General features: G+C 44.7%; 2 pseudogenes; both read right to left on the reverse strand.

Moving 5' to 3' along the window:
* Positions 1 to 4336: 4336 nt before the first annotated feature.
* Positions 4337 to 4454, reverse strand: LOC126185862 (5S ribosomal RNA; annotated as a pseudogene).
* An 18839-nt stretch (positions 4455 to 23293) lies between these two features.
* LOC126185752 (5S ribosomal RNA) lies at positions 23294 to 23411 on the reverse strand (annotated as a pseudogene).
* Positions 23412 to 25318: the final 1907 nt, after the last annotated feature.

The following is a 25318-nucleotide window of genomic DNA, read 5'->3' on the forward strand; positions in this document are numbered from 1 at the left end:
AAATACCAACCGGTGGTATTTTGTTATTTAATACTCGTAAAATTTGGTGAGTGAACATGTAAATGGCATACAGTAAAGAGCATTTAAAAGCATTTAAACGTTTTTCAGTGGATCCCATTTACTTCATGATGAACTACTTCACACAGCACAGTTAAATTTACACACGAAGTGTTACACAACATGCTGTATGTGACACTCGTTAATAATAATAGCTAATACCATATCACACTTCTGCTAATGATATGCGACCACTATCGCTTCCAGGATATACCCGAGTCTAGTAATACAATATTTCTTAATAACTGGCTAGAACCATAACACGCCCGCTCACTTGGCCGCCGCCGCTAGACTCCTTGCAGCAATGATAATATTGGAGTTACTGCCTCAAACTTTTCGGCATATCAGTGGCCAGGTGGTTCCCTGCTACCAAATGAGGGTCTGATTCTCTCAGACAATATGAAGCGACTATGCTGTCTGTAGGTGTATTGTGACGCCATAACCTACCATAACGACGCCTCAACCTCGACCAACAGTAGGGCTTGCTACAGGGGATACGCAAAATAATGTGAACACCTTTACTTACTTATGAATGGTTTATTAATAAGGGGTTGGACCCTCATTTTCCCGTAATAAAGCTGCGATTCTTCTTCGAATACTGGCATATAATGATTGTATAGTCTCCAGTGGAATGTTATGCCACTTTTGGATCAGAACCCCTTCTAACTCCTGTAGTGACGAGGGAGGCGGAAATCTGCTCAGGAGTCTGCGCTCCAATGCCAACCACAAGGGTTCGATGATTTTCAAGTCCAGGGACTGTGCTGGCCGGGGAAGACGCTGCAGTTCAGCTGCATGCCCCTCATACCACTATTGTACTGTCCTGGCTGTGTGAATGGGTGCACAATCGTTCTGAAATATGGAATCATTGTTGGGGAACAACATTTGAGTCATGGGATGCTCCTGATCACCTAAAATGTTCACATAATCGTTGGCTGTAACATGGCCTTTTAGAGTAACGATGGGACCAGAAGAATGCCATGATATGACTGCCCGTACCATCACACTTGCACCTCCATGCTTAACCGTTGGACTCAAGCAATCAGGATTGTTGGCTTCTCTTGGCTTTCCGCAGGCGTAAACCCTGAAACCCTGCCCGATATTGGAAATAATGAAACCGTTGTCTCGTCCAACCATATGATGTGTTTCCACTGATGAGCCGTCCAGGATTTATGCTCCTGACACCATGTTTTACCCTTCTTTTCGTTGATTGTCGTCACTAATGGTTTTGGAATAGCAGCTCGTCCATGAATATTCGCTTTATGGACTTCTCGGCGGACAGTGTCGATAGATCGGTGTCTCGAAGATGGCTATTAAACTCTGCAGTCACTTTAGCTGCCGTAGTTTTGTGTTGTTTTGATACAATTCGTGTTAGCGTACGACGATCTCTGTCATTTAGTTTTAATTTTCACCCACTATTACGTTTACAAGATGATGTCTTTCATGTTTTGTGTAGGGTGTCATAACTGTTGAAACAGTTGCTCTCGAAACATTCAATAAGTTGGCTCTCTTTGTTACTGATACTCCACCTAATCAGGTCCCCACAATCTGCCGCCGGCCGGAGTGGCTGAGCGGTTCTAGGCGATTCAGTCTGGAACCGCGCGACCGCTACGGTCGCAGGTTCGAATCCTGCCTCGAGCATGGATGTGTGTGATGTCCTTAGGTTAGTTAGGTTTAAGTAGTTTCAAGTTCTAGGGGACTGATGACCTCAGAAGTTAAGTCCCATAGTGCTCAGAGCCATTTGAAGCCACAATCTGCCCTCTTTGAAACTCTGTTATGTCTTTCATTGCACGTCGACCTCGGCCTCTGAATACAAATACGAAGTGTGCACTACTAGTAAATAACCTGCACTGATGCTTAGTGCGTACTGAACACGCACAGTCCAGCGCGACATGTGCCTTACCTCCGTTGTTGACCGTCAAACACAACCATACCATTACTGCCACGGTTCACATTATTTTGCCTATTCCCTATATATGTTGCAACATATTACACTTGGATTTAGTCTGATTTGCCATAAATGTTATAAACTCTCAGTATGATAACTATGATTACATCTCGACCTTAACGATTCCATAGAAAAAAAGTGGCCAACATTAAACAACCATAATTTCAATGGCAAAACGTAACTGTTGGACACTAGTCTGCACACTATAGACATTTGTCAACACGGACGGGCTTCCATTGTGTTAAAAACTACATTTTACCGTCCTCGGCCGGCCGGTGTGGCCGTGTGGTTCTAGGCGCCTCAGTCTGGAACCGAGTGACCGCTACGGTCGCAGGTTCGAATCCTGCCTCGGGCATGGATGTGTGTGATGTCCTTAGGTTAGTTAGGTTTAAGTAGTTCTAAGTTCTAGGGGACTGATGACTACAGATGTTAAGTCCCGTAGTGCTCAGAGCCATTTGAACCATTTTTACTGTCCTCCCCCTATTTCCTTGCGCAGAGAACTGTTGTTGAGGCGTGTAGGGCCATACTACATAGTTCTATGTCATCTGTTAACGAGTCTTTGCAACGCTGGAATACAGTAACATACAAAATCCAATTACAGTATATCGGAAAGAAAGAACTTGTACACTCTGCTAAACCAGTAATGGCTCAACGCTGCTGTGGGAATATACCATGAAAATATTCAATTCCAATAGCGCGCAAACCCTCCATAATATAACAATTGTAATTCGTTTCTGTCACAAACCTTTGCAACTCCCACTTTAGTAATATTGTTGTCATTTACAGAGACACTTAAAAAAGCAATACATAGAGGACGTATTCAGAGTCAGCAGCAGAAGTTGTGGGATTTTAATGCAGGTGCGAGATATAAGAGGGAGATAACAACATTCTAGAGACGTGGTCTCAAGGCAAAAGTACCATTTCGCCTAGACGACCGCAATACTGCAGTACCAAGAGACGTATTCGAAAAAACTGGCAAAGAAGCGCTGGTACTATAACGAGGAAACATAAACGTCCCATGGTTATACCCCGTAAAATGTAACTGTCTGACGTTAGAAAGGATTTTCTAATGAACCAACTGCCTGAGCTGTAGAGACTGCTTGGCGTAGACGACTATTACCTTATGGATCTGAGTATAATGCAAGATTTTGATGGCATATTTTAACAAAATGGAGATGTGTGGCTACCCAACATCAAACCACGACATTTGTGTGCATAAGACTGCTAAGGAAACACCTCCAATTGTAGAACAGGGATTCGTAACAAATTTATATGTCAAATCACAAGCCGATAAATGAACAAAGTTATTGGTAACCACCTTATCGTTTTCATAGTGTGTCCAGATATGCATCTACAAGGAACTTTTACATCTTCCTTGATTAAAGAACATTATATTACCAGACTAGATGCTTCAATTTATAACCGTGGAATGGATTGTGTGTTTGACCCTGTGGAAAACTGTCTAAGTGTATTTAATGCCAACAGCTAGTATTTACAATGTGCTCCACTGTACTCTGTGACAATCACTTCTTTGTTGTGTAAATTATTAGACGTCTCACGAAACAGCTGCTGTGTTGTAATTAGCAGTGTTCTGCAATTTGTCTACCCAGCCAGTAAGAGCACATGAGAGTTGAGTAGTATAAAAGCGAAATTTCTGAACAGTGAAGAACGAGAAAAGATTTTAAATATGTTTTGTCCACCAACAGTTCCTATTATTTACCTGCAAACTGCATGGAGATTGTTCATGCAGACTACGACAAAGATGATGTAAGTATTATACAGAAGTACTCAGCAGAGTACCGTCAAATATAGGTGTTACCAAATTGTGATTGGTTCCCGCAGGCAATGTTATTCCGAGTATCTTAAGAAAGAGAACGAATTTGTCAAACAGACGTAAACTACTCCATATAAAATATTTACTCCTTCAAGCACAGTTAATGCGTTATGTGTACGAAAAAGGAAACTGGAAATAGGTCAAAGTTACACAATTGGAAAACGGAGGACATACTGAAAAAAAAGTTTCCACAGCGAAGAATACAAACTGCTAGTGGAAAAAGAGCAGACCATTTAGATGTGCAAGCAAGATTTATAAATTAAATACAATGTATGGAATAATCTGAATACAGCAGAGGGCACTCCGTCTTCAGGCCACAAGTGGCCCATCGGGGCCATCCGACCGCCGTATCATCCTCAGCTGAAGATGCGGATAGGAAGGGCGTGTGGTCAGCACACCACTCTCCCGGTCGTTATGATGGTTTACTTTGACCGGAGCCGCTACTATTCGGTCGAGTAGCTCCTCAATTGGCATCACGAGGCTGAGTGCACCCCGAAAAATGGCAACAGCGCATGGCGGCCCGGATGGTCACCCACCCAAGTGCCGGCCACGCCCGACAGCGCTTAACTTCGGTGATCTGACGGGAACTGGTGTATCCACTACAGCAAGGCTGTTGCCTGAATACAGCAGAAGAATACAGTATATATTTGTATTTACTGTAAATATTAATGGAAGGTGGTCATGCATTGGAGTTTTCTGTCTAAGGAGCTGCCCTGTAGTGTAGAGTAATACTGTGCATACAAAAACCACACACATGTTGCTTGTTGTACTACACAAGTATGATTATAGCTCTCTGATTGCGAAAGAAAAAAATGCAATCCTGCATCCAAAAATAAAAATTATATGTATTATTTATAAAAAATATGTAAAATTTCGAGTATAAAACACACATATAGCACTACTGTTGCAACTTAACTGTTCTATAGTAGTAAAAAAAAACTTATAGATGGCTCACATATTGACACTACTATTATAACATACATATTAAGCTGCACTTGTCGACAAGCTTAGTTGATCTTTGTCCAACGCATCGCTGCTAATACTGAACACAGCTATTCTCATGCTTTTTTTTTTTCTTTATTGAATTTCGATTCCCCCCGAAGGGGGCGGGCTGGCAGCAGCTTAGTATGCCGCTCTTCAGCCTACGGACTTTGTTTTAAAAAGGTGAAGATAATATATAATAAAAAACAGGCGATAAAATCGAAGACTTAAAGGGTAACATGGCGAAAAAAATCGTGGAACTTAAAACATAGAACAAAGGGATGATGATGCTAATAAAAATACATACGAAGTAGACAGGTAAAATAATAGACAGACAATTAAAAAAACACGGCGACAGTCTAGTTTATGTTCGCAAAGAACATAAAATTCACACCCAGCGACAGCATTGTTTCTGTTCGCAACACGGGAAAAGATGAAACAACACTGAACATTCACTGAAACACTGTGCTAAAGTCTGACATACCACAGCCGAAAGCACGTGGAGGGAAACTGGACAGATGAGGGGAAGATAAAAAAGGGGGCAAGGTGAGGAAAAGCGAAGGAGGGGAGGGGGAAAGGAGACAATGGAGGTTGAAGACCCATAAGAGGGGTGGGGGAGAGGGGGTGCTGGGCAGACGCGACAGGGAGTGGGGAAGGCAGAGGATGGAAATACAAAGGGACTTGGGGGGGGGGGAGAAGAGAGGTAGGGAGAGTTTAGGCGGGGGGAAACACAGGATGGAAGGGGGGAAGAGGGAGCCCAGGGAAAGGATGGAGGAAAGGGGGGGGGGTGAGCATCAGAGTTGATAGGAGGGATAAATAGAGGGAGAGAGGGCATCATCCGGGAGGGGGAGTTCTCATGCTTTAAGTCAGAACACTTTTATGGTTTTTTTTTCCTTTATTGAATTTCAATTCCCCCCCCCCCCCCCAAGGGGGCGGGCTGGCAGCAGCTTAGTATGCTGCTCTTCAGCCTACAGACTTTGTTAGAAAGATGAAGAGAATAAATAATAAAAACAGGCGATAAAATCGGAGACTTAAAGAGTAACATGGCGAAAAGAAATCGTGGAACTTAAAGAACAGAGGGGTGATGACGCTAAGAAAATACATACAAAGCAGACAGGTAAAACAATAGACAAACAATTAAAAAAAACACGGCGACAGTCTGGTTTCTGTTCGCAAAAGACATAAAATTCACACCCAGCGACAGCATGGTTTCTGTTCGCAACAAGAGAAAGACGAACAACACTGAACTGTCACTGGAACACTGCACTAAAAAGTTGGCAAATGTGACATACCACAGCCGAGAGCAGGTGGGGGGAAACTGGACAGATGATGGGAAAGAAATAAGGGGGGGGGGAGCCAGGAAAGGAGCTGATGGAGGACGAGGACCCATAAAAGGGGTGGGGGGCCCTGGGCAGACGCGACAGGGAGTGGGGTAGGCAGAGGAGGGGAATACAAAAGGATTCGGGGGGGGGGGGGGAAGGGAGGTAGGGAAAGGTTTAGTGGGGACAAAACAGGCCGGAAGGGGGGAAGAGGGAGCCCAGGGAAAGGACAGAGGAAAGGAGGGGGAGTGAGGATCAGAGTTGATAGGAGGGATAAATAGAGGGAGAGAGGGCATCATCCGGGAGGGGGAGTTGATGGAAGCCACCTTGGGAAAGGAGATGTAGGGTGTAGAGATGGAGGGTAGGGGGGACACAACGGTGAAGACATGGCAGGGGGCAGGGATGGGAGAGGAAAGGAGCAACCAGGGGGTGAGAGGGTTCAAGATGGCGGGAGATGTAGAGGATGCGGATATGTTCGAGAAATAGGAGCAGATGGGGGAAAGGAATGAGATCATAGAGGATCTGCGTGGGGGACGGGAGGCGTATACGGAAGGCGAGGCGGAGTGCATGACGCTCAAGGATCTGGAGGGACTTATAGAATTTGGGGGGGAGGCAGATATCAGGCAGGACTGGCATAACAGAGGATGGGGCGGATTAAGGATTTGTAGGTGTGGAGGATGGTAGAGGGGTGCAACCCCCATGTCCGGCCAGAGAGGAGTTTGAGGAGTCGGAGGCGGTTGTGGGCTTTGGATTGGATGGAGCGGAGATGAGGGATCCAGGTGAGGTGACGGGCAATGGTGAGCCCAAGGTAGGTGAGGGTGAGGGTGAGGCGGACAGGACGGGCGCAGACAGTACGGGAGAAATCCAGGAGCCAGAAGGAGCGAGTGGTACGACCTACGATGATTGCCTGGGTCTTGGAAGGGTTGAGTTTCAGGAGCCACTGGTTACACCATGCAGCAAAAAGGTCAAGGTGATTCTGGAGAAGGCGTTGGGACCGTTGGAGGGTAGGAGCGAGGGCGAGGAATGAGGTGTCATCAGCATATTGCAAGAGGTGTACTGGAGGGGGGGGTTGGGGCATATCTGCCGTGTACAGGAGGTAGAGGAGAGGGGAGAGGACAGAGCCCTCGGGCACACCTGCAGAGGGGTAGAAGGTGTGGGAATTGGCATTATGGATGCTAACATAGGAGGGGCGGTGGGAGAGGAAGCAGGCCACCAGACGGATGTAGTTGATAGGAAGGGCGTAGGTTTGGAGTTTAAACAGGAGACCGGGATGCCAGACACGGTCGTAGGCCTTTTCGAGGTCACACTTTTATGTATCCCTCATACAGTAATAATAATATGGAGATATGTCTCCTATATATGAGCAATGTATGGACATATAGTAATATGTATGATTGGAAAGAAAAGCCATGTTGTAACTTATTAAAACAACATCAAATTTATTACTCTCACATATACAGGGTGGTCCATTGATAGTGAGCGGGCCAAATATCTCACGAAATAAGCATCAAACGAAAAACTACAAAGAACGAAACTCGTCTAGCTTGAAGGTGGAAACCAGATGGCACTATGGTTGGCCCACTAGATGGCGCTGCCAAAGGTCAAACGGATATTAACTGCGTTTTATTAAATAGGAACCCCCATATTTTATTACATGTTCGTGTAGTACATAAGGAAATATGAATGTTTATTTCGACCACTTTTTTCGCTTTGTGATATAGATGATGCTGTAATAGCCACAAACGTATGGCTCACAATTTAGACGAACAGTTGGTAACAGGTAGGTTTTTCAAATTAAAATACAGAACGTAGGTACGTTTCGGTTGTTCCAATGTGATAAATGTACCTTCGTGAACTTGTCATTTCTGAGAACGCATGCTGTTACAGCGTGATTACCTGTAAATATCGCATTAATGCAATAAATGCTCAAAATGATGTCCGTCAATCTCAATGCATTTGGCAATACGTGTAACGACATTCCACTCAACAGCGAGTAGTTCGCCTTCCGTAGTGTTTGCACATGCATTGACAATGCACTGACGCATGTTGTCAGGCGTTGTCGGTGGATCACAATAGCAAATATCCTTCATCTTTCCCCACAGAAAGAAATCTGGGGACGTCAGATCCGGTGAACGTGTGGGCCATGGTATGGTACGACCAATCCACCTGTCATGAAATATGCTATTCAATACCGCTTCAACCGCACGCGAGCTATGTGCCGGACATCCACCATGTTGGAAGTACATCGCCATTCTGTCAAGCAGTGAAACATCTTGAAGTAACATCGGTAGAACATTAATAAGGAAATCAGCATACATTGCACCATTTAGATTGCCGTCGATATCCTTCCTCCCATAACGTCGCACCATACATTAACCCGTCAAGGTCGCTGATGTTCCACTTGTCTCAGCCATCGTGGATTTTCCGCTGCCCAATAGTGCATATTATGCCGGTTTACGTTACCGCTGTTGGTGAATGACGCTTCGTCACTAAATAGAACGCGTGCAAAAAATCTGTCATCGTCCTGTAATTTCTCTTGTGCCCAGTGGCAGAACTGTACACGACGTTTGAAGTCGTCGCCATGCAATTCCTGGTGCATAGAAATATGGTACGGGTGCAATAGATGTTGATGTAGCATTCTCAACACCGACGTTTTTGAGATTCCCGATTATCGCGCAATTTGTCTGCTACTGATGTGCGGATTAGCCACGACAGCAGCTAAAACACATACTTGTTCATCATCATTTGGTGCAGGTCGTGGTTGACGTTTCACATGTGGCTGAACACTTCCTGTTTCTTTAAATAACGTAAGTATATATATATATATTGATGTATGGTTATTCTTCTTTCATCACTACTGTTCACCATAGGACAGTATTTATGAAATAATTGTCTTTCGTACAGATTAAATTCGGCATGTATGTGTTCACATTCACATGCATCAATACAGTCATCCAGCTCTATGCTTACATGAACTTTATGTTACATTATACATTCCACCAATCACTGAACACTTGTTTAACACTATGGCGTTTGTAATACTATACCAAAAAGACACAAACTGTAAACACTGCGTATGTTTGTAACACTTTGCTTTCTTCAATATATGCTGTGTATCAGTCTATTAGTTTCGATGCCATACCACCAAACACCGTTACTACTGAGGTGATAACACGACTGCTACTGGTGGTAGCGCCACTGTTGCTGTTGCTGTTGCCACTGGAGGAAACGTTGATGTCGGCATCATGCGAGATGTATTCAGTGGTGTGTTGACTCTCGATGTATGATAGATATTTGCACGAACGTCTCTGTTTTATTTGTTTGAACCGAACATTTCTACGTTGCTACACAGTCTCTAGTTCAGATACTATGTCTGCGCTCTTCCAACAATGAAGCGTTTCAGTCCACGATAAGTCAAATAAATTTACTTGTGGACAACACTGTTGCTTTGACAGCTAACTAGATAACAGAACTGGCTGATTAATACATAAACATGCAAAACCTCCAGCCCTTCCCTGCCCCAGTTGGTACCTATCGTTCATGGTAGCCAACGTCTGTTTCAAGTGGTGGGGAGGACTACTATTAATTTTGAATTTCCGTGCCGTAGGTCCTGTAGAAAATGTAGTTCATAGGCTAAAAATAGAATTGAAAGTAGGTCATGACACACACCATTCCTAGGACACCAACCACCGAGCTACTGGACTATCTCATATCACTAGGCACTTGTTTACAGATGATACTGAACTCTGTAATGCTGGCCTCAATTTCTTAACAATATTACTCGCCTGAGAATCAAAAATGCAAATGGATTGTGAGAAGAAATTTCTACATGTATTAAAATGCCAACATGCAGTGGTGTTGTGTCGAAGCACATCCATTCCCATCTGTCTTCATCTGTCTGATAATTGCCGGCCGGGGTGGCCGAGCGGTTCTAGGAACTACAGTCTGGAACCGCGCGACCGCAAGTTCGAATCCTGCCTCGGGCATGGATGTGTGTGATGTCCTTAGGTTAGTTAGGTTTAAGTAGTTCTAAGTTCTAGGGGACTTATGACCTTAGAAGTTAAGTCCCATAGTGCTCAGAGCCATTTTTTTGTCTGATAATTGTATAATTCTCATATGTGTTGGTAGCAAAATTTTGATTCGAACATCTTTAAGTCAGCGTCATCCTCTTTCTTCAAAAAATGAAATAGTTACTGCTTTTATAAGCAAAGGAAACTCTGGCATGGTGGCGATGCTCTATAAATAATAAAGTGGATTCTTGTACAGAAAGGGTATCCTACAAGACACGATGTTTTTAAATGTGCTACATAGACCACAACACGGATTTCTGGTCCAAAAACTCCAAACAGCGCAAACGTTGTAATGACGACACCGTACATGGGACACTTCGCGAGTCAGACAAGGATTCCTGTATGGAGGAGAGATTTTTGTAATATTTCGTAATTAGATTTCCTCATCGCTGGAAGATCTGCAGATGATAGATAAAGGCTGGGAGTTGACAGTGAATGTGGGTAAATTCTATGTGGTGCATTTGAATAGGCCGCGAAATCCAATACTGCACGATTACACCACTAATGGAAAACCACTGGAAAAACTAACAATCGTAAAATATCTGAAAGTAACCATCCAGATTGACCTATAGTGGAATGGTCACATAAAATAGAATGTCAGGCTCAGATTCATTGGAGGAATCTTAGGGAGACGTAATTCATCCACGAAAGAAGTGGCTTATATAACACTTCTTCGACCGAATTTTTAGTATTGCTCCTCTCTCTGAGACGTTTACCATGTCACACTGCGAGGCAGCGGCCTGTTCCAGGCCTTACTTCACTTATTGTTCTGCTCTGCATACGTGATTAGCATATAAAACTTTAATTTCTTCATCTTGCTTTCCGAATCTTTCTGTGTTTACTTTGCATTACTCGCGACTTTCGGATGTAACTCATGAGTGGTTAAGATGTAGTTGGTAGTAATGTAGATGGGTGACCAAATTGGATTTTCGAATCAAGTAAACTTCTGGAGACATTCAGATTTCTCTACTCATATCTTTGCTTGGCACGTGGGATTCCCTCTAACTGTGGAACAGCAACCTTCTCACGTTACTTAGAGCGACACGGCAGTCGAGCCCCATTTTCGTTAGTTCTGAGATGACGGTCATGTGGCGAGCGGCGGCCCAGAGCGTCAGCCGCATACGGTCAGTGCGAAATGGACCCGAAGGTACTCACTCGAATTTTGTGTACAATAACAACCGGTGCCTCACGGGCACCTCGTCCTCATTATAGCTATCGACGGGCAGTTTTGGCCGTCTACAGTGAGACTACCAGCTATGTTTGCTCTCGTAGCTCTGTCTTGCTAAGCCAGAATTATTTCCACATGTGCACGCCGAAAATCTTCAAAGTACACCTTCCGTGGGCTGGTAATCTTCCTAAGGTTGCAAATTTCCCATCATGGAGAACCGTGCGTGGGATTATTCGCCCGGCCCCTGCTCGCTAGTGAAACTACGGTTTTGATTAGCTGATGCATGCTAAATCATATGGTGGGAGACAGGGAACCAATCTCCATGTCTGGGATTGGCGATCAACTTAGGCATTTTTGCTGACTGATCTCGGTGGTGTTTCTTCTTCTTTTTCTTTTTTTTCCGCTTCAAATGAAGAGATTGTTGGACTTCGGTATCCTACCATGTCATTCTGCAGTTTAACTTATTCGCTAATCAGAGATTATTCATACGCATCGTTATCGACAAGATGGTGAGTTCGACTTTCTGCAGCGAACCTGCTACAACCAGTGGCATAACCTATTAGCAGCTCTCAGGCCCCAGCGGTCGGTGCCACCACCTTCAGCTACGATAATTGTGACTTCGGTAAGCCTGCAGATTCCGATGTGTACTTTCAGCTTTATGTCATTTGGCAGAGCGGACCTGCTACAACCAGCAGCATAACCTATTAGCAGCTCTCAGGCCTCAGCTGTCGGTGCCACCACCTTCAGCTACGATAACTGTGACCACGGTAAGACTGCAGATTCCGATATGTACTTTCAGCTTTAGATCATTTTGCAGAGCGGAGAAAGAGAGACTTAACATCAATTTACAGCTCAGTTATTGTTTCTGAGGCAGTGATTGAGTTGCGTGAAGTCACGCTTGTTTTCCTTTAAAAGTCTACTTTCTTTTCTCGGGGATTTTCGATCGTTAACCACTCATGAATCAATTAATTGATCCTATTATCAGGTGCAAGTGTCTCAACTATTCTAATGATTTTTCAACTCTTCAATTTGAAGTTCTATTCTGATTGTATATTGTATTGATGTCATGTTAATTTCGTTCTTCTTCTACCATAGCTGAAATTGTTATTGGTGTGTCCATAAATTGTCTGGCCATCATTTGATTCGACTTGTGAAGTGTATTGCTAGTTGACACCCTCTGTGACGGATTACTCAACGGGCATGTTGTGAAGGAAAGTTATGCTTTAATAGCTCTTTTGATTCAATTCTGTGCCTGAAGCTTTCTGGTGTTCTTAGTTTTTTCACGAATAAAAAGAAAATTTTATCACATATAACTCTCTCATTTAGTATTTATTAGGTTACTGAACATACTGATTGCCCGAATTCTCTAACAACAACCCAGTGGACGAGGCCACCTGAAATTTTCAGGTATTTAATTTCAGTGTTTCTTATGCGCAACAATCGGTACATCTGTATAGTCCACATACTTCATGGGGGTATTTTATCACCTCTCAGGATCTTGTATGATAAATTAGCAAGATTTTGTCATTTGCATACCAACAGTGAATCCGTTGGGGTGGTGTCTGTGCTCACAGGACACCGTCTTCTAGCAATATTAATAGAAGATATAGACAAGGCCCAACACACAGTGGCACACTCGCAAGTTTGCGCGAATGCATTGCGGAGGTATTACAGAAACTGCAGCCGTACATACTACAAGAGAGATGTTCCGCATCCGAGTGAGTACATTCAGGGTAGAGCTGGGCAACGTATTACTTCTCCCCATGTACATACTGTGAAATAATCACAACGAGAAAATCCTAGAAGTTTACCATAGCAAAGGGTAAACACATCCTCACTTCTGTAAATGTGTAGATATTATTTAGAACAGAAAACATACAAGCAGTGCATAATTATTACCAATTTAACGAGAAATGGAGCAATACAACACACTTTTGACAAGCTGCACTAATGATGATATACTGTTAATGGAATGGAGGAAATGTGTGTTATGTATCTGATCCTGTTTTGCTACTTCACTGCCGGTGTTGGTCAGCTGATGTAATAAAAACTCTAATATTAATACAGTTATAAAATATGTCAACGTTCATGCATAGAAAAGGCGAGATTGATGCTGTGCCACAATTACTTGTAAGATCTAAACTTGTACAGCCACTGCTATAGACTGCACTGTGTTTAAATAATGTGTATACATTTACGTGCATGTGCGCTATAACGAAACAACATGACGAAGGGAATAGTGGGGCAAGTGACAGATGATGTTCATCTACTGTCTCATAGCTCCCAGGTTGACCCTGTGATGGCTCACAAACACTGGCTGTTTCTGTATGTTTGCCACATTCCACAACCAGCAGTACATGACCTAAGACTACATCAAACGTGAACTCAGCCCCCATCCTTAATGATGAATTGGAAAACTGAATTTTCTCGCTGAGAGAAAGTGTGTTATATGCGAAGCTGGTGCGCATCATGTGGAATGCTGTGTTCACGTATGGAGGCAAAAATGCAGCCCCTCTATTCTGGAGCGCAGGGTGGAGGTTGGGAGATAAGACTGTCTTGGCACCTAGGCGGTGCTGAATCCTTCTCTTGCATAGTGGACAAAGCAGCAGAGGGGATGCTTCACGTGATCAGTGAGGCTGGTGGCTGTAGATTACCCCTCCAGACATCTCATGTCATACAGTGCAGCATGCGGAGCCCTCCCAGTGCGGTAGTCATTTGGATGAATAAACGTTCCCATCCCATCCTATTGTAAAACACGTACAAAACTATAATTGCTTAAACATTGAAATTCTTGTATTTATGATAATTTACAATCATCTTTTTAAACCAAATCTGAAGAGTAGTTGGGTGATAATGGAAATTCGTTGAAAGTGGTTAGCTGAAAATATAGCAAATTGTCATTTCTCGGCTTATTTGTTTAATTAAATAAACCACGCAAAATACAACTGTCAAACAAACTATCTCACCTGGATTTTCTAAAATTTTACACTTAGTATAGTGCTATGATGTCCTGTGTACGGCCAGTGATGCTTTTAACATAACACCACTACATACATGTCTCGAGGAATCCAGAAGTATGCCTAAATAAATAAACCATGCAATATGCAACTATCTTACTGTTAAAATTTCCTACCATATTACACTACAACGTGATAGGATTGTATTCATACTGCAGTTCAGAGGTAACCGTGTTTAATAGTGACATCATAGTTATGTCATCTTGGTTGACATCATGCGCCACAAATTGAACCATTGGCTACTAAATATCAGTGATATGGACAATAAATTATATTTGATAAGGAGAACGGTCGTCGTAAACATCAGCAGTACGGATAATAATTACAGCAATAAGGAAAAGAATCTCAGAAAACATCTGGCAAACATAAATCACCCTAGTTAAGGTAAGGAGGGTATAAAATTATAGTGATAAGGAAAAGTGTAGTCCTAACCGGGTAATAAATTATAGCGATAAAGAGCCGCATCCACGCAGGATGCCCCAGCCAATAGAACAGCCCACCATTTATATGGTACCCAAATGACCGACAAGGTGGGGGGAGAGGGGAGGGGGGGGGGTAGAGGAGTGGGTCATAAACAATCCCAGACTCTCATGACAGATGTAGACAGGGTGAAAATTTTGGCCATATTCCCTTTCTTTTATGAGGGACATTGTACATAGATAAGACAGTACTATCAAAGTGCCAAACATCACAAATATATCGAATTCAGGCATTCACCACCGGTTCCAGGCAATGTGAGATTTGCTGACAAGGACCCTTCAAGATAACATCACTGGAATCAACAATCGTCATTGCATGATCGCATGGTCTCACGGTGACACGAATTAATAGAAGCTCCTCAGGCTTCCAGACACCTCAGGTGATTAAAATCCCATGAGCTTTCTACTGAGCTCTTCTCGGCCATTGTCAAGTGGTAAATGACTGCCGTGTCGCCGGTCCTCGTCGCTATACAGGGTGGTCAGAAACTGTCTGAAAAACTCGTAACGTAGTTGCAGGGTAGGTTTTGATGAGAAATAGTTGTTAAGAAAAAAATGCGATACAATGTGCCGTTTCCGAGTTAATTAGCACTGAAATGACCAATCAGACCATTGTGCGCGCAAATTCAAGCGGCCCGCCAGAGACGGTGTCGTCAAATGTGTTCTTTGTTTGGCTTCCTGAAACTGAACAAGAAACCAGTACAAAAATTGGACGTGAGACCGTAGTAAGGATAGAACCCGAGCCAAAGACTGAGCGGTCTCGTCCACAACGGCCTGATTGGCTACCTTGATTGCTAATTAACTCGGAAACGACGTAACATATAGAATTTTTTCTTAACAGTTATTTACCAGCACAACCTACCATGCAACACCCTTACGAACCTTTCAGACTGTTGCTGGCCGTCCTGTATAGCCGTAATGCTGGCTGTGACTTCACTGGCGCTCGCTTCCTCGTCAAATAGGGTAATGTTTTCGTCCCGCGTCCGTCGCGCCTGCTTCAACCTCGTGATGGCTGGTTCCAGGTTGTGCTGAACTGCAAACCGCCGTCCGTATTGATGGTGTTTTCAGATATTTTTATACCTTCTTTTATAACACTATCCCAAAATCCGTTCGTCCTCATAATGACAGATGTTTCGTCGAACATAATTCGGTGTCGATTACCTAAGTGTATTCTGCCACATCTGATTTTTCAGGATATCAATCGACGACCACATTAGGTTTGCACTTCCTTGACGTCTTCGTTCGCCGAAAAACCAACGGTCACCTCAGTCACAGCGTCTCAGGGACTTATACACGCGGGTCGGTTGCTGCACGCTCTCACTCACCTCCATCCGGCACAAAAATGTGGCGTTCTGAACATCCCCGCTAAAGTCGTCTCAGACGCTAAGAACCTGCCACTAGAACAAAACCAGCTCAGAAGAGTTACCCGGGAAAACAGCTGGAATCACGTATCCAGGTCATTTCTCTTGAGACTCGCAGGAAAAACATCGCAGAAGAAGAAAGCAAGAAACTAGAGTTTTTGCCTTTCTGTGGACAGTATCCGGAAAGATTAGCCAGTTTCTGAAGGGATACAACATTTCCTCGGCTTTCGGGTCTCCACTAACAATTCGACAGCTTATGAGGCCCGCGAAGGACTAGGACGCCTGGAGTGTAAAAGATACCATGTCAACGTGGCTGCTACTGCATTGGCCAAGCAGCACGCACAGTGGGGTAACGACAGACGCAACACGAGAGGTGCATAAGCCTACCATATTCTGAAAAATTAGCCGTGGCAGAACACGCTTTAGAAAATCGATATCAGATTATGTTCAACGAAACATTTGTCATTATGAGGACGCGCGGATTTAACAACTGGAAGTTGTTCTTTTTCATGTCAAAAGAGAAGAGCTTTTTATATTTTTGTAGGAAATCGAGAGATGCCGATATCCTCTTGCGCATAGCAGCTGTGTACTCGGCCCAATTTCACTTTTCATCTATTATTACGCCGGGACTCTTTGGTGAATGAGAGAAGTTGGTATTTGTACCATATGAGATTAAAGATGGTAAGGATTCGAACAGTTTTGGGTTAATGAACATAGTATGACGTACAAGGAACGCTTCAGTTTTGATAGAATTCTGTGTCCATTTTGATAGTACACATAGGTCGGCATTGAAATTTGCGATAGCTGACTTCATATTTATAGTTTTTGTGGTTAGGTATACCTGGAGGTCGTCAGCATGCATGTGGTATTTGCATTAGGACAAAACTGATGACAGATAATTCAGATGGTTCAAATGGCTCTGAGCACTATGGGACTTAACATCTGAGATCATCAGAACTACTTAAACCTAACGAACCTAAGGACATCACACACATCCATGCCCGAGGCAGGATTCGAACCTGCGACCGTCGCGGTCGCGCGGTTCCAGACTGTAGCGCCTAGAACCGCTCGGCCACTCAGGCCGGCCGTCTGAAACCTGCGACCGCACACATAATTGAAATACAGTGAAAAAAAGTATAGTGAAACTTCTGTGTTTAAGTCTGAAATTGCTGAATGCAACTGAATCTTCTTAAACTGCTGAGTGCAACTGAACCTACTGTCTCTTTGCTTGTTTTTATCATTTCAACACTGACCCACGGAATTTTCCCTGACAAATACAACTCAAACTTATCCTATTCATTTATGACCCACAATATATAAGCGCAACGCAATCTGACTGCAAATAAATGACACAAAAGAATGGCCCTGAATTAGAAGAAATCCTAACAATAACCTATACATTTCATAAGTCACTTACCTCACAGAAAATAGTCATGACACGAACTACAGCAAATACAGCAAGCAGCAACTACAGCCAGCTATACAGAAAGATTATAACTACTGTAGGCTCTAACTACTAATAGGCATATGGTTAGCAAAGGAAAGATTTTGTTTCAGAGCAAACAATGTATTTAGATAAATTTACCTTATTCATGTGACATCCAGTTCCAAAAGTTATATAATCATCAATAATTCCATTATCCAAACATTAGCAGATACATCAATCATCATTCTACAATCCATTTCCAACCAACACTAAATCTCCATGATGGACACACGTCCAGACCGTCCGCTCGCTCACAGCTAACCTCCAACACTGCTAACTATTAACTCTCAACTACGAGCCCTACCAGCCACAGTCTCTTAGCGAGGGCACAAAGCACTGTCAGTGACATTAATGCAGTCTCTAGCGCTGCCAACATACAAACATACACTCCTGGAAATGGAAAAAAGAACACATTGACACCGGTGTGTCAGACCCACCATACTTGCTCCGGACACTGCGAGAGGGCTGTACAAGCAATGATCACACGCACGGCACAGCGGACACACCTGGAACCGCGGTGTTGGCCGTCGAATGGCGCTAGCTGCGCAGCATTTGTGCACCGCCGCCGTCAGTGTCAGCCAGTTTGCCGTGGCATACGGAGCTCCATCGCAGTCTTTAACATTGGTAGCATGCCGCGACAGCGTGGACGTGAACCGTATGTGCAGTTGACGGACTTTGAGCGAGGGCGTATAGTGGGCATGCGGGAGGCCGGGTGGACGTACCGCCGAATTGCTCAACACGTGGGGCGTGAGGTCTCCACAGTACATCGATGTTGTCGCCAGTGGTCGGCGGAAGGTGCACGTGCCCGTCGACCTGGGACCAGACCGCAGCGACGGACGGATGCACGCCAAGACCGTAGGATCCTACGCAGTGCCGTAGGGGACCGCACCGCCACTTCCCAGCAAATTAGGGACACTGTTGCTCCTGGGGTATCGGCGAGGACCATTCGCAACCGTCTCCATGAAGCTGGGCTACGGTCCCGCACACCGTTAGGCCGTCTTCCGCTCACGCCCCAACATCGTGCAGCCCGCCTCCAGTGGTGTCGCGACAGGCGTGAATGGAGGGACGAATGGAGACGTGTCGTCTTCAGCGATGAGAGTCGCTTCTGCCTTGGTGCCAATGATGGTCGTATGCGTGTTTGGCGCCGTGCAGGTGAGCGCCACAATCAGGACTGCATACGACCGAGGCACACAGGGCCAACACCCGGCATCATGGTGTGGGGAGCGATCTCCTACACTGGCCGTACACCACTGGTGATCGTCGAGGGGACACTGAATAGTGCACGGTACATCCAAACCGTCATCGAACCCATCGTTCTACCATTCCTAGACCGGCAAGGGAACTTGCTGTTCCAACAGGACAATGCACGTCCGCATGTATCCCGTGCCACCCAACGTGCTCTAGAAGGTGTAAGTCAACTACCCTGGCCAGCAAGATCTCCGGATCTGTCCCCCATTGAGCATGTTTGGGACTGGATGAAGCGTCGTCGAGGGGACACTGAATAGTGCACGGTACATCCAAACCGTCATCGAACCCATCGTTCTACCATTCCTAGACCGGCAAGGGAACTTGCTGTTCCAACAGGACAATGCACGTCCGCATGTATCCCGTGCCACCCAACGTGCTCTAGAAGGTGTAAGTCAACTACCCTGGCCAGCAAGATCTCCGGATCTGTCCCCCATTGAGCATGTTTGGGACTGGATGAAGCGTCGTCTCACGTGGTCTGCACGTCCAGCACGAACGCTGGTCCAACTGAGGCGCCAGGTGGAAATGGCATGGCAAGCCGTTCCACAGGACTACATCCAGCATCTCTACGATTGTCTCCATGGGAGAATAGCAGCCTGCATTGCTGTGAAAGGTGGATATACACTGTACTAGTGCCGACATTGTGCATGCTCTGTTGCCTGTGTCTATGTGCCTGTGGTTCTGTCAGTGTGATCATGTGATGTATCTCACCCCAGGAATGTGTCAATAAAGTTTCCCCTTCCTGGGACAATGAATTCACGGTGTTCTTATTTCAATTTCCAGGAGTGTATAAACAGTCCTTTTGGACTTAACGCCAAGCTCTCGCTGATGCCTGATAGTATTTGTCTTAATTATGAAGCTATGGTGCCCGACATGACGAATTGCCGGCCGGGTTGGCCAAGCGGTTCTAGGCGCTACAGTCTGGAACCGCGCGACCGCTACGGTCGCAGGTTCGAATCCTGCCTCGGGCATAGATGTGTGTGATGTCCTTAGGTTTAAGTAGTTCTAAGTTCTAGGGGACTGGTGACCACAGCAGTTAAGTCTCATAGTGCTCAGAGCCATTTTTGAACCGACATGACGAATTGCTAGCGAGACGTCGGGTATGAGCGAAACCATCATGCTGTACCAGGAGAGAGATTTAAGCTGATAAGCTTAGCAAGTAAAATGTCGAAGTCTACAGTGTCAAATGTTTTGCTGAACTCTAAGAAGTATATGATAATCACTTCCTGTCTATCCATGGCAAGCTTCAGGTTTCTGTTATTTTAGTAAAGCAGATGTTGTGCTGTGACGTATGCAGAAATCTTATGGATATGCGTCTATCTACATCTCCAGGGTGTTACAAAAAGGTACGGCCAAACTTTCAGGAAACATTCCTCACACACAAATAAAGAAAAGATGTTATGTGGACATGTGTCCAGAAACGCTTAATTTCCATGTTAGAGCTCATTTTAGTTTCGTCAGTATGTACTGTACTTCCTCGATTCACCGAAAGTTGGCCCAATTGAAGGGAGGTAATGTTGACTTCGGTGCTTGTGTTGACTTGCGACTCATTGCTCTACAGTACTAACATCACGTTTGGGCAGGCATTGTTGGTGATGTCTTGATTAGGCCCCATGTTCTTCCACCTACGCTCAATGGAGCACGTTATCATGATTTCATACGGGATACTCTACCTGTGCTGCTAGAACATGTGCCTTTACAAGTACGACAAAACATGTGGTTCATGCACGATGGAGCTCCTGCACATTTCAGTCGAAGTGTTCGTACGCTACTCAACAACTGATTCGGTGACCGCCGAATTGGCAGAGGCGGACCAATTCCATGACCTCCACGCTCTCCTGACCTCAACCCTCTTGACTTTCATTTATGGGGGCATTTGAAAGCTCTTGTCTACGCAACCCCGGTACCAAATGTAGACACTCTTCGTGCTCGTATTGTGGACGATTGTGATACAATACGCCATTCTCCAGGGCTGCATCAGCGCATCAGGGATTCCATTCGACGGAGGGTGGATGCATATATCCTCGCTAACGGAGGACATTTTGAACATTTCCTGTAACAAAGTGTTTGAAGTAACGCTGGTACGTTCTGTTGCTGTGTGTTTCCATTCCATGATAAATGTGATTTGAAGAGAAGTAATAAAATGAGCTTTAACATGGAAAGTAAGCGTTTCCGGACACATGTCCACATAACATATTTTCTTTCTTTGTGTGTGAGGAATGTTTCCTGAAAGTTTGGCCGTACCTTTTTGTAACACCCTGTATACACTGCAAGTCACCTCTTATTTCCTCCACTCCATTTTTCATTCGCGAACAGTTCGCGGGAAGAATGAATGACTAAGACCCTGTGTGATTTCGGATTACTCTGATTCCCCCCGCCCCGATGGTCATTTCCCGACGGGATGAATGTAGAAGGAATAATATGATATCTCCTTCTTTTTGCAAAAAGGGGGGGGGGTGGGAGGAGGAGGGACGATGGATAAAATCCCCATACGGCCATGCAGATTTAGATTTCTGTCGCTTAAGGTAAGGCCGGCCACAGTATGCCAAATTCCACTGGATGTGGGGGCCGCGGGTGGGCCAGGGCTCAGCCTGTGTTGGCTTTGCTCGATCCTCTGAAGAGGTACCTAGTAAAGCGTGACATTTCATTTAGTATAGCGGTGAGGCATTTTTCGGTCGGTACAACTCTCTTCAGTTCGGCAGAGTCGTGGTGTCAGCGCTGTTTACCCTTCACTATTTGTTTGTGGTATGGAGACTGGTAGCAGTCCAGTGGCTGTGTGCACAAAAAGAGGCAGTCTATCTATGTATCGTCGCAAGTCTTTAAAACAGAATGGGAATGACAGAAAAGAACGACGAAAATTCTCAATATTGGAAAATTTGCTATGGAACAACATTACAACACCATGCAAAAAGAATTCAAATATTTAGTTGACAATGAAAGGCCGGCCGGAGTCGCCGAGCGGTTCTAGACGCTACAGCCTGGAACCGCGTGACCGCTACGGTCGCAGGTTCGAATCCTGCCTCGTGCATGGGTGTGTGTGATGTCCTTAGGTCAGTTAGGTTTAAGTAGTTCTAAGTTCTAGGGCACTGATGACCTCAGAAGTTAAGTCCCATGGTGCTCAGAGCCATATGAACCAACGAACACCAAAATTTGTGAAGCCGTGCTTATTATTCCAGCGTCAGTTTCAATAGTTTTCGATGGAACCGAACGAAGGGTATGGAGACTTTCAGTATTGCTGCAAAGTATGTTTCGTAAGGCAAGGAGCATCCCTGGAACGATTTTTCGGTTTAAAATGTGCTATTGTTGAATTTATAAAGGAAGAAGGACAACAAGAACGAATATTAGATGGATTCCAGAGCTTGACTTTTAAGTACACTCGACTGCACACTGCAAGCTGCCCACATTAAGATGGTTCAAATGGCTCTGAGCACTAAGGGACTTAACTTCTGAGGTCATTAGTCCCCTAGAACTTAGAACTAGTTAAACCTAACTAACCTAAGGACAGCACACACATCCATGCCCGAGGCAGGATTCGAACCTGCGACCGTAGCGGTCTCGCGGTTCCAGACTGCAGCGCCTAGAACCGCACGGCCACTTCGGCCGGCCCCACATTAAGACACTGCAAGTTTAGAAACAACTTCTTTCCGATTTAATGGGGATGGATTTAAAAAGGAAATCGCACTCTAGGAGGAAAAAATTCTGCCGAAAAACATCGCTGATTTCCCTAGAGAAAAGATGAGATTTGAAGAATTCATTGTGGCCGAGAAAGAATTAGAAGGATAGTTTTGTAAACGTTTTGAGAGCAGTGCCAATCTTACATCTGTTTTCGAGCTTTCTTCCGGAGTGTTTATCGTTTCAGTTGAAAGTGCCCTGTGCATGTTCAGATGTAACTGACTGACCTGCAGTGTAATTCCCTTTTTTTTACGTTAAAAGAGCCCAATACATCTACATTGTTTTCCTCAGCTAAGAATTTCCGTGTCTCCATAGTGAGGTAGCAAAAATGCTGCAATACTTCGATCAACATATGTGTCTGAAAGACCTTCTTTCGATTATGAAACTAAATAAGTCATGTTTACATGGCAACCTGCGTGTGAAAATCTGTGAAAATATCTGTGTCTATCCGTATGCTCACAGTTCGTTAAAAAAAAAAAAAGCACTCCGTCTTCATCCATCCGACCGCCGTGTCATCGTCCGTGGAGGATGCGGATAGGAGGGGTGTGGGATGAGCACCCCGCTCTCTCGGTCGTTATGATGGTATTCTTGACCGAAGCCGCTACTATTCAGTCGAATAGCTCCTCAATTGGCATCACGAGGCTGAGTGCACCACGAAAAAATGGCAACAGCGCATGGCGGCCTGGATGGTCACCCATCCAAGTGCCGACCACGCCCGACAGCGCTTAACTTCGGTGATCTCACGAGAACCGGTGTAACCACTGCGGCAAGGCCGTTGCCTATGCTGACAGTTTGTACCACGTAAAAATTACTTTATGTGTTCAGTGTGCCAATAATAATGAAATAATACTGAAAATACGTTTTGTGCATGATCTATGTCGTTGAGAAATGTGAAAACCAAGTCGTTTGCAATACGACTGAGTTGCCATTTAAATGCGACGCACTCACCGTTTCTCCCTCTTCTGCCTCTTGACGCTGAGACAGCGTGCCGTGGCGGATTTGGTTGGGGTGGTGGGGGGGGAGGGGGGCTTATGTGCAGCCAGGCTGAGCACTATGGCACTTGTGCCAAGGCACAGCTCGCGATCCGGCCACCTGGGCTTAAGGCAAATGCTGGATGCTTCCTTTGAAAAGAACATGGTTAATTTCCTTCCCTATTGTTCCCCAATACGAGCTTGTGCTCTGTCTCTAATGATCGTGGCATCGACTGGACGTTAAACTGCAATCTACCCTGCATTTTCTTCTTGGAAATTTCGCTCTCGAAACATAAGAGTAAACTCTCTACCATAGTCAACATCTCCCTTGTATTGTCTACCACTGTAGTTGGATGACACGTCCGTAACATTCTCACACATACTAACCGAGTCTGTGACGTAGCGGAGAGTAAACAGCTTCAAGTATTATTGGAGGATTGTGCATCGGAATTCAACTGGCACAATTATCCCCATCGCACCTTCGCCTGTGAAGAATACTGCAGCCAGTACAGTCGTAGGAATATCAGGAAAAACCGCCAATTGACTGGCTAGTGTGAAAGTCATGATGCAGGATAGGTGTATCAAGCTTCACTATGAGGAGAGACGAAGTACTGCACTCACATCTGTGACTTTTCTGGGGTACACTTTGGCCAAACAGACTCTTCATTGACGACAAAGCCCATGTGTATCGAGCTACCCTGGTGTATGATTTTCGTGGACTTCATGAAATTTTGTCACCGGGCCACATTTTTTGGACTGGTTTGAAGAACATTTTGGACAGTTAGAGCCAAAATTTTGGTCACCCAGATCGCCCAGCATGAATCCCGTCGAACATTTATGGGACATAATCGAGAGGTCAGTGCGTGTACAAAATCCTGCACCTGCAATACTTTCGCTATTATGTACGGCTATAAAGAGGATGGCTCAACATTTCTGCACGGGACTTCCAACAACTTGTTGAGTGCATTCCACATCGCGTCGCTGCACTACGTCAGGCAAAAGGAGGCCGACACGATATTAGGAGATATCCCATGACATTTGACACCTCAGTGTATGTTCAAGCATGGATACCCCTGTATTTCAACCCATTAGCAGTTACCTATAAGTCTTACGGACTTCCACACAGCTCTTTCTGATGGCCGAAATCTCATGTCTATACAGGACTTCAACCACACCATAGGCGTTACGCCACGTGACTGTATTTCTTGTTGGGCGACTAGGCTAACAATACCCTGTATTTCAATTTGACCCTGTATTAACAGTTTTGCTTATGCAAAACAGATATCCTCTTTTGTTAATTTTTTAAAATATGTATGTTCCGTTTCCTTTCTTTTCGATGATGTTGCATGCCCAATGTGATTTTTACTACATGTGAGTTTTGTGTGTGCACGTTGTTGCTGTTGCAACCTTCACTCTGAAGATCTCTACTTGCTTGTCTATGGATACGTAAGCCTCTTACTCTCAGTGTAACTACTGCAACCTACATCCATCTGAACCTGGTTGCTTTAGTTAAGCCTTGCTCTTCTACTACAATTTTTATCCGAGACGCCATTCTCCATTACCTAGTTGACGATTCGGTCCTTTAGCATAATGATGACTTCTTCAGATGAGCTCAAGAATGGAGGCGAGCTCTGGCATGCTCGACGCTATGTTGACTTAACGCGAGGGCGTTGCAGAGCTGATACGGGAGGCGTTGTCTTCAGGAGTGTCCGCCAT

The sequence above is a fragment of the Schistocerca cancellata genome, chromosome 4, assembly GCF_023864275.1.
Source record: "Schistocerca cancellata isolate TAMUIC-IGC-003103 chromosome 4, iqSchCanc2.1, whole genome shotgun sequence".
In the NCBI taxonomy this organism is placed as follows: domain Eukaryota; kingdom Metazoa; phylum Arthropoda; class Insecta; order Orthoptera; family Acrididae; genus Schistocerca; species Schistocerca cancellata.